Raw genomic sequence first — 13,173 nt, forward strand, 5'->3', positions numbered from 1 at the left:
GCACTCATGCATATCATTGAAATGTCATATCCCATATTGTCCAAAGTAAACTAAAATCTGTCCTTTCCCTAAAATCTAGGAATTGCAAACAGCAATTCATCTAGGCCTGCATTTTCTGTACAACATGTGAGCAAAACCGAATGCCATTTACTACTCCAATATACCAAAAACTGTGCATATTATTGTATAAAATATACCACTTACAAGACTTATTATCTCCAAGTACTAGGAAAATAGAAAATCATCTACAAATCTCAAGGTGAGTCTATACTGAAATATGAAATATCTTGCTACGGTTCTGCACTGCTATACTTTTTATAAAAAGTTAACTGAACTTCAAAAAAAAAATCAGCTAACGCCTTTTTATTTCCGTATACGGGGAGTAGGCGAGGCCATTTAGCCCTATCTAACTTTTGGAGACTGAGTGGGCAGTTCAATCTCCACTGGTACCCAATCAGAGATAGATGGCCCAAGGCTATCACTAATTAAGCGGTACTCAGTGAAGAGAGACGGCTCAAATGTGCCGCCATCTCGTGGTCCCTACCCCTAACATAATTTATTTAATGTATGAAAATAATGTGTGTTCTACGGTCGATTTTCTTGAGGACGAAAAACCCGAGTTTCCGGGAGGAAAAACCTGCTTGTCCGTGCCAGAGATCGACTAACTCGGGAACCGGTCGAAAAAAGGCTTAGAAAAATTTCCTCTAGTCGCCGACTACACTCGAAACCAAGTCTTCCTTCGTGCGGTTAAGCGCCGTTGTTGGCAAACGCCACATCCACTGAGCTACACAGGCTCCCTTTTAACTGAACTTAACTGATTAAAAACAGGCTAAAGCCAACAACAGCTCAGGAGTGCCTAAATAGTACTCCTCTTTTCCCATCCACCAATATACAACAACAGTCGACTTCTGACTATGAAAAGTCTTATACATTACACTATCATGCTAAAACACAACTTTTCCAGAAAATATCGAACAACCGTAAAAATTCTATTTTGACTCAGACCTCAGCATACGACATACAATACACGTAATAATAATAATGTATATGAAAAAGCAACCCCTCAGTTCTATATAAGAGACTAATTAAATAAGCTTCAATACAATAACATGACTTCATATGCAAGCCTATGTAGCTCAGTAAAACTCGCTTGCATCCTCCGCGCTAGGCAGAACGAAGATAGACTTAAGATCAAGTCTAGTCGCCGACTGGAGGAACATTTTTCTAAGCCTTTCTTTCACTGGGTCCCAAGTTAATCGATTTCTGGCATAGGCAAATGTTTTTTTCTTCTGAATACTCGGGGTGGTTTGTCCCGTAAATTGAAAAAAATCGACCACATAACTCGTATTATTTCACACTAACATATCCTGTTAGGGTAATATACCAAGAGACGGAAGCACTTGATTTCTCGTCTCTTCATCGGTTGCTGCTCGTAATTAGTGACAGTCATTGTCTACCTGTTGGCTACCGGTGGAGATTGAACTAGCAACTCAGTCTCCAAAAGCATAGAGTTAAAACAACTCGCCTAACTCACTATAAGGGAATAAAAGACTTTAGATGATTCTATAAGCCGATTATAATTTCACTTGCTGCCTTAAAGAGAGCTATGTGGTCCTCATACCCGGCAATATCAATGCCTGATATTAATGTAGTCATATCCAAAAATTATTAGTACTCGGATGACACCTAAAGCATGTAAGCAAAGATCGACTTTGAAAGATGTGCACAAAATAATAAATATACTTCACAAATATTGTGCATACAGCGCTGGCCCAAGCAAATTTTTGAATGCGGGCAAAATTTTTTTCCGTCCTTCTGTCGAAATTGTATATGTATATATAAAAATTACACATATATATAGTGAATAAATAAATAATAATAATAAATAAATAAAATATTTTTGTGTTTGTTATATAATGAGTACATAATTTTAACACAATTTATAAATATGACATAAATCACATTAAATATGACAAAACAAATATAAAAAAATCTAAATTCAGAATTAACAATTTTAATTATTTTAAAATAAGAAACCTTTCTAGCCTTAATTTCGGCAAAAGACTTGACTAGTTCTTCTAGATCTAATGTCTGGGCTATGTCACTTTCAATAGATAAAGTGGCTAAGCCATCTAATCTCTCTTTGGACATTGTGGACCTCAAATAATTTTTAATCAGTCTTAATTTAGAAAAACTGAGCTCTGCACTTGCAACTTCAGTTGGGATTGTTAAAATAATTCATAGTGGTGTGAACACATTAGGAAAAAGACATGCAATTTTTTGCACAAATAAAATTTATTACTTCTTTGGGAGAATAATTATTTGATGTCCTCCAAGGCAATATTTTTAGTTCATCTAATAAATCTGTTCCTGAAATATCTTTTTGATCACCATCAGTCAGAACAATTTCTAAGACGAAACAAGCTTTTTTACTGTATCATTATCAAATTTTAATTTATTACCACTGTTAAAGAGAAACCCAAACATTGATTCATATTTATATAGCTGTTCAAATCTCTAAGTAATTGATGTTATTGCTGAATCAAGAATTACATTAAAAAATTAATTTGAAAATGTCGCTCAAAATTAGTAATCGATTTTGATCAATTTGTAATCAATTACTAATCAATGAGTAACCGGAAGGTTATTGTTCCACTCTATAAGGCATTAATAAGGCCGCATTTGGACTATTGTGCACAGATCTGGTCGCCAGGATTTCTTGGTGATGCGGAAGTGGTGGAGAGGATTCAGAGGCGGGTTACAAAGATTATTGCAGGTCCGTGGGATGGTCCCTATGACGATAGATTGATGATCTGTGAGCTCCAAAAACTAGCTGATAGACGTAGGAGAGGAGATATGATAGATATATCATTTTACAGGATATATCCTGTAAAATCCCTTTAAATTGTTAAAGGGATTTTACAAGATTGACACTGATGATATTTTTAAGACCAGTGCAGGAAGTGAGATAACGAGAGGCCATCCTTGGAGATTGTGTAAGAGTGTGGTAACAAGGGTGTTAGGACTAGATTTCTTACTTGGAGGGCTGTGATTGGGTGGAATGCTTTGCAGAGGTGGTTGTGAATGCTTCAACTGTAAATGAATTTAAGGAGAGGTATGACAGGTATTGTATAAATAATGGTCAGTGTGTCAATGTCGGGTCTCCCGCGATGAGTCTTTTGACTTCATGGAGACACCGTTAAAATAATAATAATAATAATAATAATAATAATAATAATAATAATAATAATAATAATAATAATAATAATAATAATAATAATAATAATAATAATAATAATTTGTCAGGACATACATAATCAAATTGAGTTTTTACATGTCGAGTTCGTGTGCTGTCGTTAGTTGGGAAATCAGGCATCTAACCCAATATTTAGAGCACAGTTATGGGCTTTGTGCTTAACTTTCAAATTTCAAAAAATGGGTTTCTTCATTTTGATTTCTTTTATATAAACATATCTTACAATTAAGGACATTTGCTTCTGTAGCGAATTATCAGCGGTGCAATCAACAAATATTGAAAAATACTTAGCATTCATTATTTTAGATACAATTTTGTTTTTAATTTCATTACTCAATATATTAATGATTTCGTTTTGTATACATTTCCCTAAATAATGAACGTCAATTTCATTGTACTTTATGCGTTTTACATGTTTTTGTAATATGCTGTCAAATTCCGCTAATAATGCAATTAGTTTCAAAAATGTTCCATTATTATTTCTATATAGAGTATCTGAACTTCCTCTGAACGCTATGTTTTCTTTTGCAAGAAATTTAATAACCGATATTATGCGTTTTAAAACATGCGTCCAGTGTTCTTGATCTTTTTTGAGTAATTTTAGCTGATGGTGACAATTGTAGTTTCATTTTTTAAACGCTTTCCCAAATCAATCCATTTTTCAAAATTATTAAAATGTTCTTGAGATTTTTCGTGGCACTGATGAACTTAGGACATATGTTTCCAATTGTTATTTCCTTCCGAAATTAAGTTCATAGTCCGAAGATTAGAAAATACAACAATTTGCATCAGAAACAAAATACTACATTTTTTGAACTTGAGTAAATTAACCAAGATCTTTTAATGGTTTCTTCGTTACTGAAAATCCTATCATAATGCGATTCATGAACACTGCTATTATGTTCATCGCGTGGAAAAAAGTCTCTTTTGATTCAGCAGGAGGACCTCGTTTTACTAATATATCAATTATTGAATTCGACAAGTTTGGCCATAAAGCTGGATCGTCAAAAAGCTCGTAATTTAGTGTTGAAGTATTTGTATTTGAAGTCGAAGCTATTGGATGTTTTCTCAAGAGCCTGATTATTATCTAAACGCCAATTCGAATTTACAGACTTATTGTCAGTGGGGAACTCCACAGGAACGTCGCTTTCATCGACTCTTGTTTCTGACAATTTCAAAAATTTCCGGAATTGATTTTCTTTGCTGAGCTCGAATAACTTTGCTCGTCTTTTTCTGTATTGATGACCAGAAAGGGCTTTCATTTTGTTCCTCTTGTCTGGCATTTTTGTCTGTTTCTGAAATCATAAAAACTTTATTAATTTTTCATAAAGTGTGGGCCCAAAACACACATTAAAAAAAATTAAATTGAATCATCATTTGCCAAGTCTCGCCCCTTTGTACAATCATCTTTTATCTGATTTTACTGCACTAAGAAAACAAATAAATTAGCAACGTAAAATTAAAAATTACCTTGTTTAATATTAACGTAAACTCAGTATAGTACGATAAAGAGCCAAGAGGCTATTTTTCCGGAGGCATAAATTAAGTTAAGGGGATAATAAATCCCTCATTATTTTAAAGCCGGATAGATTTCGATCTCCGAGTTTCGTATCCGGCTTTCAAATAATGAGGGATTTCTTAACTCCGTATAGTTGTCAATGGGCACAATTTCAAATATATGCAAGAGTTCGTAAAATAATTTTTTTTTTAAAACAACCACGACTATAGCTACAAAGAAAATGAAACTAATCATTTATTTACAAAATCATTACTAAGATAAATCACATATTTAACTGCAAACTTACCTCCATAATAGAGGTAACAAAATTCTTTCAGCAAGCTAATAATATAATACAGACTGCTACGGGAATAGCGAACTGGCATGTAAGAAAATTTTGCGGATATGTGAACGATTCATAATTATAGATAATAACATCTTATATGAGTATAATAGAGTTTTTAAAAATATTTTAAATTTTTTCAAAAAGTTTCATATTTATATTATTTATTAATATATCAAATTTTTTATATTAAAATATTAAATTAATACTAAATAAAAATTTCCGATTAATTTTGTTTCTTAAATAAAAATATTCTATTATTTAAATTAAGAGGATAATAAATCCCACATTGTTTTAAAACCGAATAAGAAACTCAAAGATCGGAATCAAACAGTTTCATGCCGAATATAGTAACTATAAAAGTATAGGCGACTACTAGCGTAGGATACAGCACGTAGTCCAAGTACGTAGCACAAACTAGGGCAACTCGTAGCAAAGGTGAAGAAAGTTCTGATCGCTATTCTTAGTATTTTCCATAATGTAAAACCCATCTCCTAGGAGACGACGTATGATGTTATACATTATGGTGGGAGGTCACTACCCAGACAGGTTTCGATCTTATGTATAAGTGAAACGGGCTCTAAAAATAAGACGATCCAGAGAGATCGCCCAAATCCGCCTTGTCCCAATCAATGACAGGCTCACCCCGTCACCGAGAAGAACTTCTCAGCATTAGCTCTACCCAGTGGCAGGCTAACCCCACAACCAAGCAGGGCCATAATCTCAGCGGTGGCCCCACTCAGAGACAGGCAAAAACCTATCCCAAGCTGAGCCTCTCAGAGTCAGCCCACCACCGGTTTCGATCTTTGAATAAATGAAACGAGCTCTAAAAATAAGACGATCCCGAAAGATCGCCCAACTCCGCCTTATCCCACTCAATGACTTTTCGGGGTGAGCCACCGATAAGAACTTCTCAGCATTGGCTCTACCCAGTGACAGGCTCAACCCACCACCAAGCAGAGCCATAATCTCGGCGGTGGCCCCACTCAGAGACAAGCAAAAACGTATCCCCAAGCAGAGCCTCTCAGAGCCAGCTCCCCCCACCTGTTGCGATCTTTATTGAGATCTCATCAATGAGTAGCTAGACCAAATAATACTAAGGGTATAGCGAAAAGAACTTATATGCTCTGTTATACGAGTTGTTAAAAAGGTGCACCCATAAATTATTTAAAGTAAAGAGCCAATAGGCTTCATTTCGACGATGTAAAACATTATTTAAATTAAGGGGATATTAAATCCCACATTGTTTTAAAACCGAATAAGAAACTCAGAGATCGGAATCAAAGAGTTTCATGCCAAATATAGTAACTATAAAAGTATCGGAAAGTACTAGCGTAAGCTAAAGCACGTTGTCCAAGTACGTAGTACAAACTAGAGCAACTCGTAGCAAAGGTGGAGAAAGTTCTGATCGCTATTCTTGGTATTTTCCATAATGTAAAACCCATCTCCTAGGAGATGTATGATGTTACACATTATAGTGGGAGGTCACTACCCAGACTATATTCGACATGAAACTCTTTGGTTCCGATCTTTGAGTTTCTTATTCGGTTTTAAAACAATGTGGGATTTGATATTCCCTTAATCTAAATAATGTTTATATCGCCAAAATAAAGCCTATTGGTTCTTTATTTTAAATGAAAATATTCTATTTATAAGAGAATCAAATTTTCTTAATGAAATTGGATCTAAATGTTTTTGTCCCACTGATTATCAAAATAAAAATAATTATTTACAGCTTATATAATTAGAATAATATATGATTGTCTTTATAAATATGTATATATAAATTTAATATTTTTTAAATATAGGATATATCCAATTTAATTATTTTTTTTTATTTTTTTTATGCCTCCAGTATAATTGTAACATAAATTCTTTTTAGGTTTTCCGCCCTTTTATTTTTCCGCCTGCGGCATTCGACCATTCCGACACTGCCTCGAGCCGGGCTTGTGTGCATACTACTTGGGGAATTGAGAACTACTATTATTATAATGACATATATTAGAAAAGCAGATGCCTTCACCTTTATGAGCAATAAATGTACCGGAAAAAGAATAAATATATTACATCCATTGTTCATATACAGTATGACTACTTTGTACAGATTTTCACAATGTGCCTTCCACGGAGAAGTGAAGGCTTCGTCTGAACAGAGCTTTGTAAGTTCAATTCAATTCGCTGACTAGAGGAACTGTTGGTAAGCCTATTTTCGATGGATGTAGAATTAATCAATCTCTGGCAAGGGCAACCAGATGTTTTTCTCCCGGAAAAATTCATATTTTTTTGTTCCATAAACTTAAGATAATCGACAATAGTTTGGAGACTACAAGATGGCAGCACTTCCCACCGCATCTTTTCACTGTATAATTAGTGATATTCTTGGGCCAGATATCGCTGATTAGCAAACCTGCAGAAAGTAAACTACCCTCTCAGACTTCAAACGGCCTCGCCTACTCCCTATATGAGAATAAAAGGCATTAGCTGATTGTTTTCAATATATATATATATATATATTATTATTATTATTATTATTATATATAATATATAATATTATTATATACGTTATAAATATGAATGTATAAAATCCTTCAGTGAACAGAAATGTAATACGGTATTATAATGGTGTATATACACCAATAAATATATATAAATATATATATGTATATAATTACTCCATATGCATGGAAACGATAATAACAATTATTATTATGTAGTACCATGCATATAATCTCTGTCCATTTATAAGTACATATATGTTGTATGTATACATGTGTATATTTATACATGTATTTAAGTATGGGGGTGCTTAAGGGTCAAAGCTGAATAACTGAGAGGAGACCTCCACATAGCTTATACAGGAATGCGGAGAACCGACAAGGGCGTCTGACCTAATGTCCAATCCTCACCTTCTCGTGGTGCACCTGTTGGGTATACACTTGGATACTTAACAAACGAGGATAGGCTAGCAATTTGGGATTTAGCAGACCTAAATGTATTCTTATTGGTTAAACCAAAATAAAAAATGATGGTACAACATCACAAAATTTCATGCCTGCTGTTCCGTCGCCTGGATTCGCCAGGGAACCAGGGCGAACAGCGAAAAGTCAGCTACTGGGACAGATCTGAAAACACACCCCAACTCAATATTACCAGAGATAAAGATCAGTACTATCAACATAAGAAGCCTGAATAGCAAAGAAATGGAGCTATCTGAGGAATTAGACAAGTACCAGATCGATATAATAGGGGTGACTGAAACAAAAAAGACAAAAACTGATGAGACCTTTCTGAGTAATAAATACAAAATGTTATATTCAGGCAATGACAATCAAGGAAAAGAAGGAGTAGCCATAGTATTCAACACAAAAGACGAGGCTAATCTTCTTGAATGGCAGTCAGTCTCAAGTAGAGTAATGTGGGCAAATACGAGAATGGGGAACTGGACAATGAGACTTATTTGTGCCAATGGTCCCACAAAAGGTTCTACTAAGGTAGAAGTGGAGGAATTTTTTGATGCTTTAGAAAAAGCAACTTACACAATGAAAAAGAAAAAGTTGGTCCTTGTTTGGGATCTAAATAGCAGAGTAGAAAATGATCGTGAGATGTACAAAAATATTTTGGGAAAATTTGGAGAAAAGAGCAAAACTAATAATAATGGCAAATATCTGTTGGATTTCTGCTCAGGACATGGACTGGTTATTACTAACACCATGTTCCAACATATAAATGTGCACAAATTCACATGGAGAGAAGAGGCAAGGAATAAGAAAAATCCCTTTGAGTATGTTATTTTTGATAGTGATGTTTTCTCTCTAGTGCAGAAAACCAGAGTGTAGACAGAATTTGAAATTGGAAGTGATCATTATTTAACTTGAGCAGGATAAAATTGAATTTCATATTGAAAAGAATAACATGTAAGAAAGTTTAAAAGTGAATAAAAGTTGAGCATCTCTCAGATGTGAACTGTAGACTAAAATACACAAAGATTATTGAAGGAAAAATGAAAGAGTTTGAGAATAGCAACTAAAACTTGGAGATTCAGTGGCAAGTCTTGAAGAAAACACTTACTGATTCAGCCGGAGAGGCATGTGATGAAGTTGTCTGCAAGGATAGAAAAATCAGAACTCCATTGTGGAGACAGGAAGTTAAAGAGGCAGTGAAGGAAAAGAAGAAAGCATATCAAAAATTCCTGGCAAATAAGTCAGCTTGTGCTCTTAGAGACTACAGAGACAAATGTAAGAAAGCTAAACACTATGTAAAACTAGCTAAACAAAAGTCATGGGAGGTCTTTGGCAAGAACATAGAAAATAAATATCAAGAAGGTGGTAACATATTCTGGAGGTTGTTGAAGAAGCTTAGAAATTGAGTAAAGAGTGCTGTAAAACGAGATTTGTATAGATGATAAAGGTGATATGAAAACGGTGGGAAAAGATGTCTTTTAAGTATGGAGTAATTACTTTGAAAAATTGCTAAATGAAACAAGCAGTGATGACAGCACAGTGGTAAAAAAACACTCAACAGGCATACTGTCAGGAATACATATCCATACTGGAAGCAGAAAAAGCCATCAAAGGCTTGAAATGTGGAAAAGCAGCAGAGTAGATGATATTTGACCAGAAATGTTGAAGTATGGTGGTATAGAAGTCTTACAGTGGCTGCACTGCATAGTTCAGAATGCCTGGACAGAGGGACGAATTCCCGATGATTGGAGTAGCGCTCTCATAGTACCCATATATAAAAAGGGAAATAAAACTGAATGTGAGAATTACAGCGATATTTCCATACTGAGTGTTCCTGATAAGATCTATGCAAGTATACTTGAGAAATGGTTTAGAAGAATTTTGGAAGAAAAGCTGGGTGAAGAACAAGCTGGATTCAGATCATATAGAGGCTGTCAGGATCAGATTTTCACTTTACGACAAATAGTCGAGATTGCATTGGAATATAACAAAGATCTGTATTTAAGTTTTGTCGATTTGGAAAAGGCATATAACAAGGTGCCAGGAAAAAAGCTATTCACTACGTTGCAGTTATATGGTGTCAATGGGGCAACTGTCAATTGTGTTGTTAATGGAGAACCTGTGGAACAAGTGAAACATTTCAGCTACTTTTGCCCGATTTTTAGTGAAGATGGTAAATTAAATATGGAAATAGACAACAGAATCAGCAAAGCTGGTTAGGTGGGAAGTCAACTGAATAAATTCATATGGAATAAGAGAGAAATTAGTCAGAACTAAATTAGCTGTATACAAGACAGTGTTCAAACCAATTTTAACTTATGGATCTGAGAGCTGGGTCAGAAGTAAAACATTTGACCAAAGAAAAGAGACCACAGATATGAGAGTCCTGAGAAAGATTAGAGGCAGGAACAGATGGCATTAATGGCAATATCATATTAAAAACGAGAATATTAGGAAACAACTTGACATTGTCAGCATCCAGGAATGCGTTAGCAGAGCTAATCTCAGGTGGTATGGTCACTTGAACAGAATGGGCGAAGATAGATTAGCAAAACAAGTGTTCTCTGCCAGGATGGCAGCATAACGACCCAGAGGAAGACCAAGATACAGGTGGATTGATACGATACAAAGTGTCTTAGACGATAAAAATATAAGATCTAATAATGTTGGAGTCTTGATAAGTAACAGACTGATTTGGAGGAAAATTGTAGATAGGAAGTTAGTAATGATGTAATTTTTTTCATGTAGTACTATCATATCCTGTACACCCCTTGAGAGTACATGGCAGGAATTTGATGATGATGGTGATTATGATGTACATAAGTATTCACTTGTATACTTAACGTTAGCTTGCTCGAGACCATGACTAATTATAAGAGGCATCTGATGAAATGGCTGACAACTGTTGCAATCTCGTTTTCCCTAATACCCTTACACGATATATTGTTGTCTGTAATAATCTTGTTTCTATTGTCAATGATCTTGCTACTCTCTATGAGCAGTTAACATACTTGAGCTGATTATTATAGCTCTGTGGAAGCGGCGCTTGCATGCTCTGCGCTAGGCCGCCCCAAGTTAGACTTTAGTTCAAGTCTAGTCGCCGACTGTAGGAAATTTTTCTAAGCCTTTCTTCGACCGGTTCCCGAATTAGTCGATCTCTAGTAGAAGCAAGCTGTTTTTACTCCCGGAAACCCGGGTTTACCGTCCCATAAACTCAAGAAAATCGACAGTAGAACCCACATTATTTCAGACAGTAACATATCCTGTTAGAGTTAGGTACCAAGAGATGGCAGTACTTGTTTGCCCGTCTCGTCGTGGGTGGCCGCCTATAATTAATGAAAGAAATGGGCCAGCAATCTCTGATTGGAAACAGGTTGAGATTGAACTTCCCACTCAGTCTTCTAAAGCTAGGTGGGATCGAGAGGTTTCTCCTACTCTCTGTAAGAGAATCAAAGGTGTTATCTACTTCTTCTTCTTATTATTATTATTATTTACAAATTGAAACAGTTTCAACAAGATATCTTTCAATCAACAGTATGATTGAATGATATCTTGTTTTGATTCAATTATGCACTGTGATACAGAGCAATTCAGGTGCTACCGAAGAATTTAAGAATTGTGTGTCAGATGCTGTCACAAAATATGGACTCTTCCTAGAAATGCACTTTTTTGTAGATCATATGTGATTACTTCCATGTGGTTATTTCTGGTAAATGATTTGATAGCTGCTTTGAAATTGCATCACGTGCACTAATAACAATTGGGATGACTTTGGTGTCTTTTATAGTCTGATCATAAGTACTTTTTGAATGGGACAATACCGTTTTTATCATATTTCATAGCCGTCCCGTCGTTTTAATAAAAATATCCATTTTATTATTATTATTATTATTATTATTATTATTATTATTATTATTATTATTATTATTATTATTATTATTATTTTAACGGTGTCTCCATGGAGTCAAAAGACTCATCGCGGGAGACCCGACATTGACACACTAACCATTATTTACACAATACCTGTCATACCTCTCCTTAAATTCATTCACAGTTGAAGCATTCACAACCAGTTCTGGCAAAGCATTCCACCCATTCACAACCCTCCAAGTAAAAAATCTAGTCCTAACACCCTTTTAATTTTGTCCCGTTTTTAATAAAACCTATAAATATACTTTAATATCGGTAAATCATAAATTATTATTCATAACCTATATCAATATCATGGATACCAGTCATTTGTATAACCATGGAATCGCATAGTTCGATTTTAAATATCGATATCTGAAGTGATTTATTCAGAGAAAATAATAAATACATTTTGGCAACACATTTTGGCATCTGTTCTGCTGTAGCATTAGTTTTTGTTTTGCCTGTATGCTAACTGGTGGCTTTGTTTTTTAATGCTGGTTGTTTAAGTTTTATAATTTCTAAAGTTTTAAGTTTTATTTTTAAAAGCTTCATAGACATAAAGCTTTTAAAAGCTTTATAGACACAAAGCTTTGCCAAATGCAATGCCAAAGATGCAAAACTGCAGTTTTAATGACGATCACCAGAAAGAATTAAAATTTATTAAACTGGACAAGCTGTGTATTGATGGACTAAAAGTGGTATGCCAACATTGTAATGTCCATTTTCCCGTTGTTGCTCATGAAAGGAGAAGCGACATCTAAGTAGCCAGATACATAAGGATGCTGAAAGGGCTCTGGCTTCAGTTAAAAACATTAGCTCGTTCATGGTGAGGCGTGATGGTGATAGCGGAAGTGATAAAATTGCAGCAAGTGAATCTCTTGTTGCTGTTCGTACTGTGGGTACTGGTCAAAGTTTTTAGGCAAATGACTGCTTGTAGACATGGATCAATAAAATTTATGAACCAAAATTTTCTTCAGCATGCACCAATTCAGAAGCAGTAATTATGGACGTTTTATTACTATACACATTGGCACATTGGGCAAAGTAAAACTTTTCTTTATTGCCTTACTTTTTCCTGAATACAGAATATTAAATAACCACCGTCCCGTTTTTGCCATCCTAATGTCCCGTTTTAGTGTCAAGGAAATATGGTCGGCCTAATCTTTAAGCCACAGCTAACTTTGATTTCCAGATCTCGATATTT

This window comes from Typopeltis vanoorti, chromosome 13 (genome assembly GCF_054136105.1).
Source record: "Typopeltis vanoorti isolate ZY-2024b chromosome 13, IOZ_Tvanoo_1.0, whole genome shotgun sequence".
Classification (NCBI taxonomy): domain Eukaryota; kingdom Metazoa; phylum Arthropoda; class Arachnida; order Uropygi; family Thelyphonidae; genus Typopeltis; species Typopeltis vanoorti.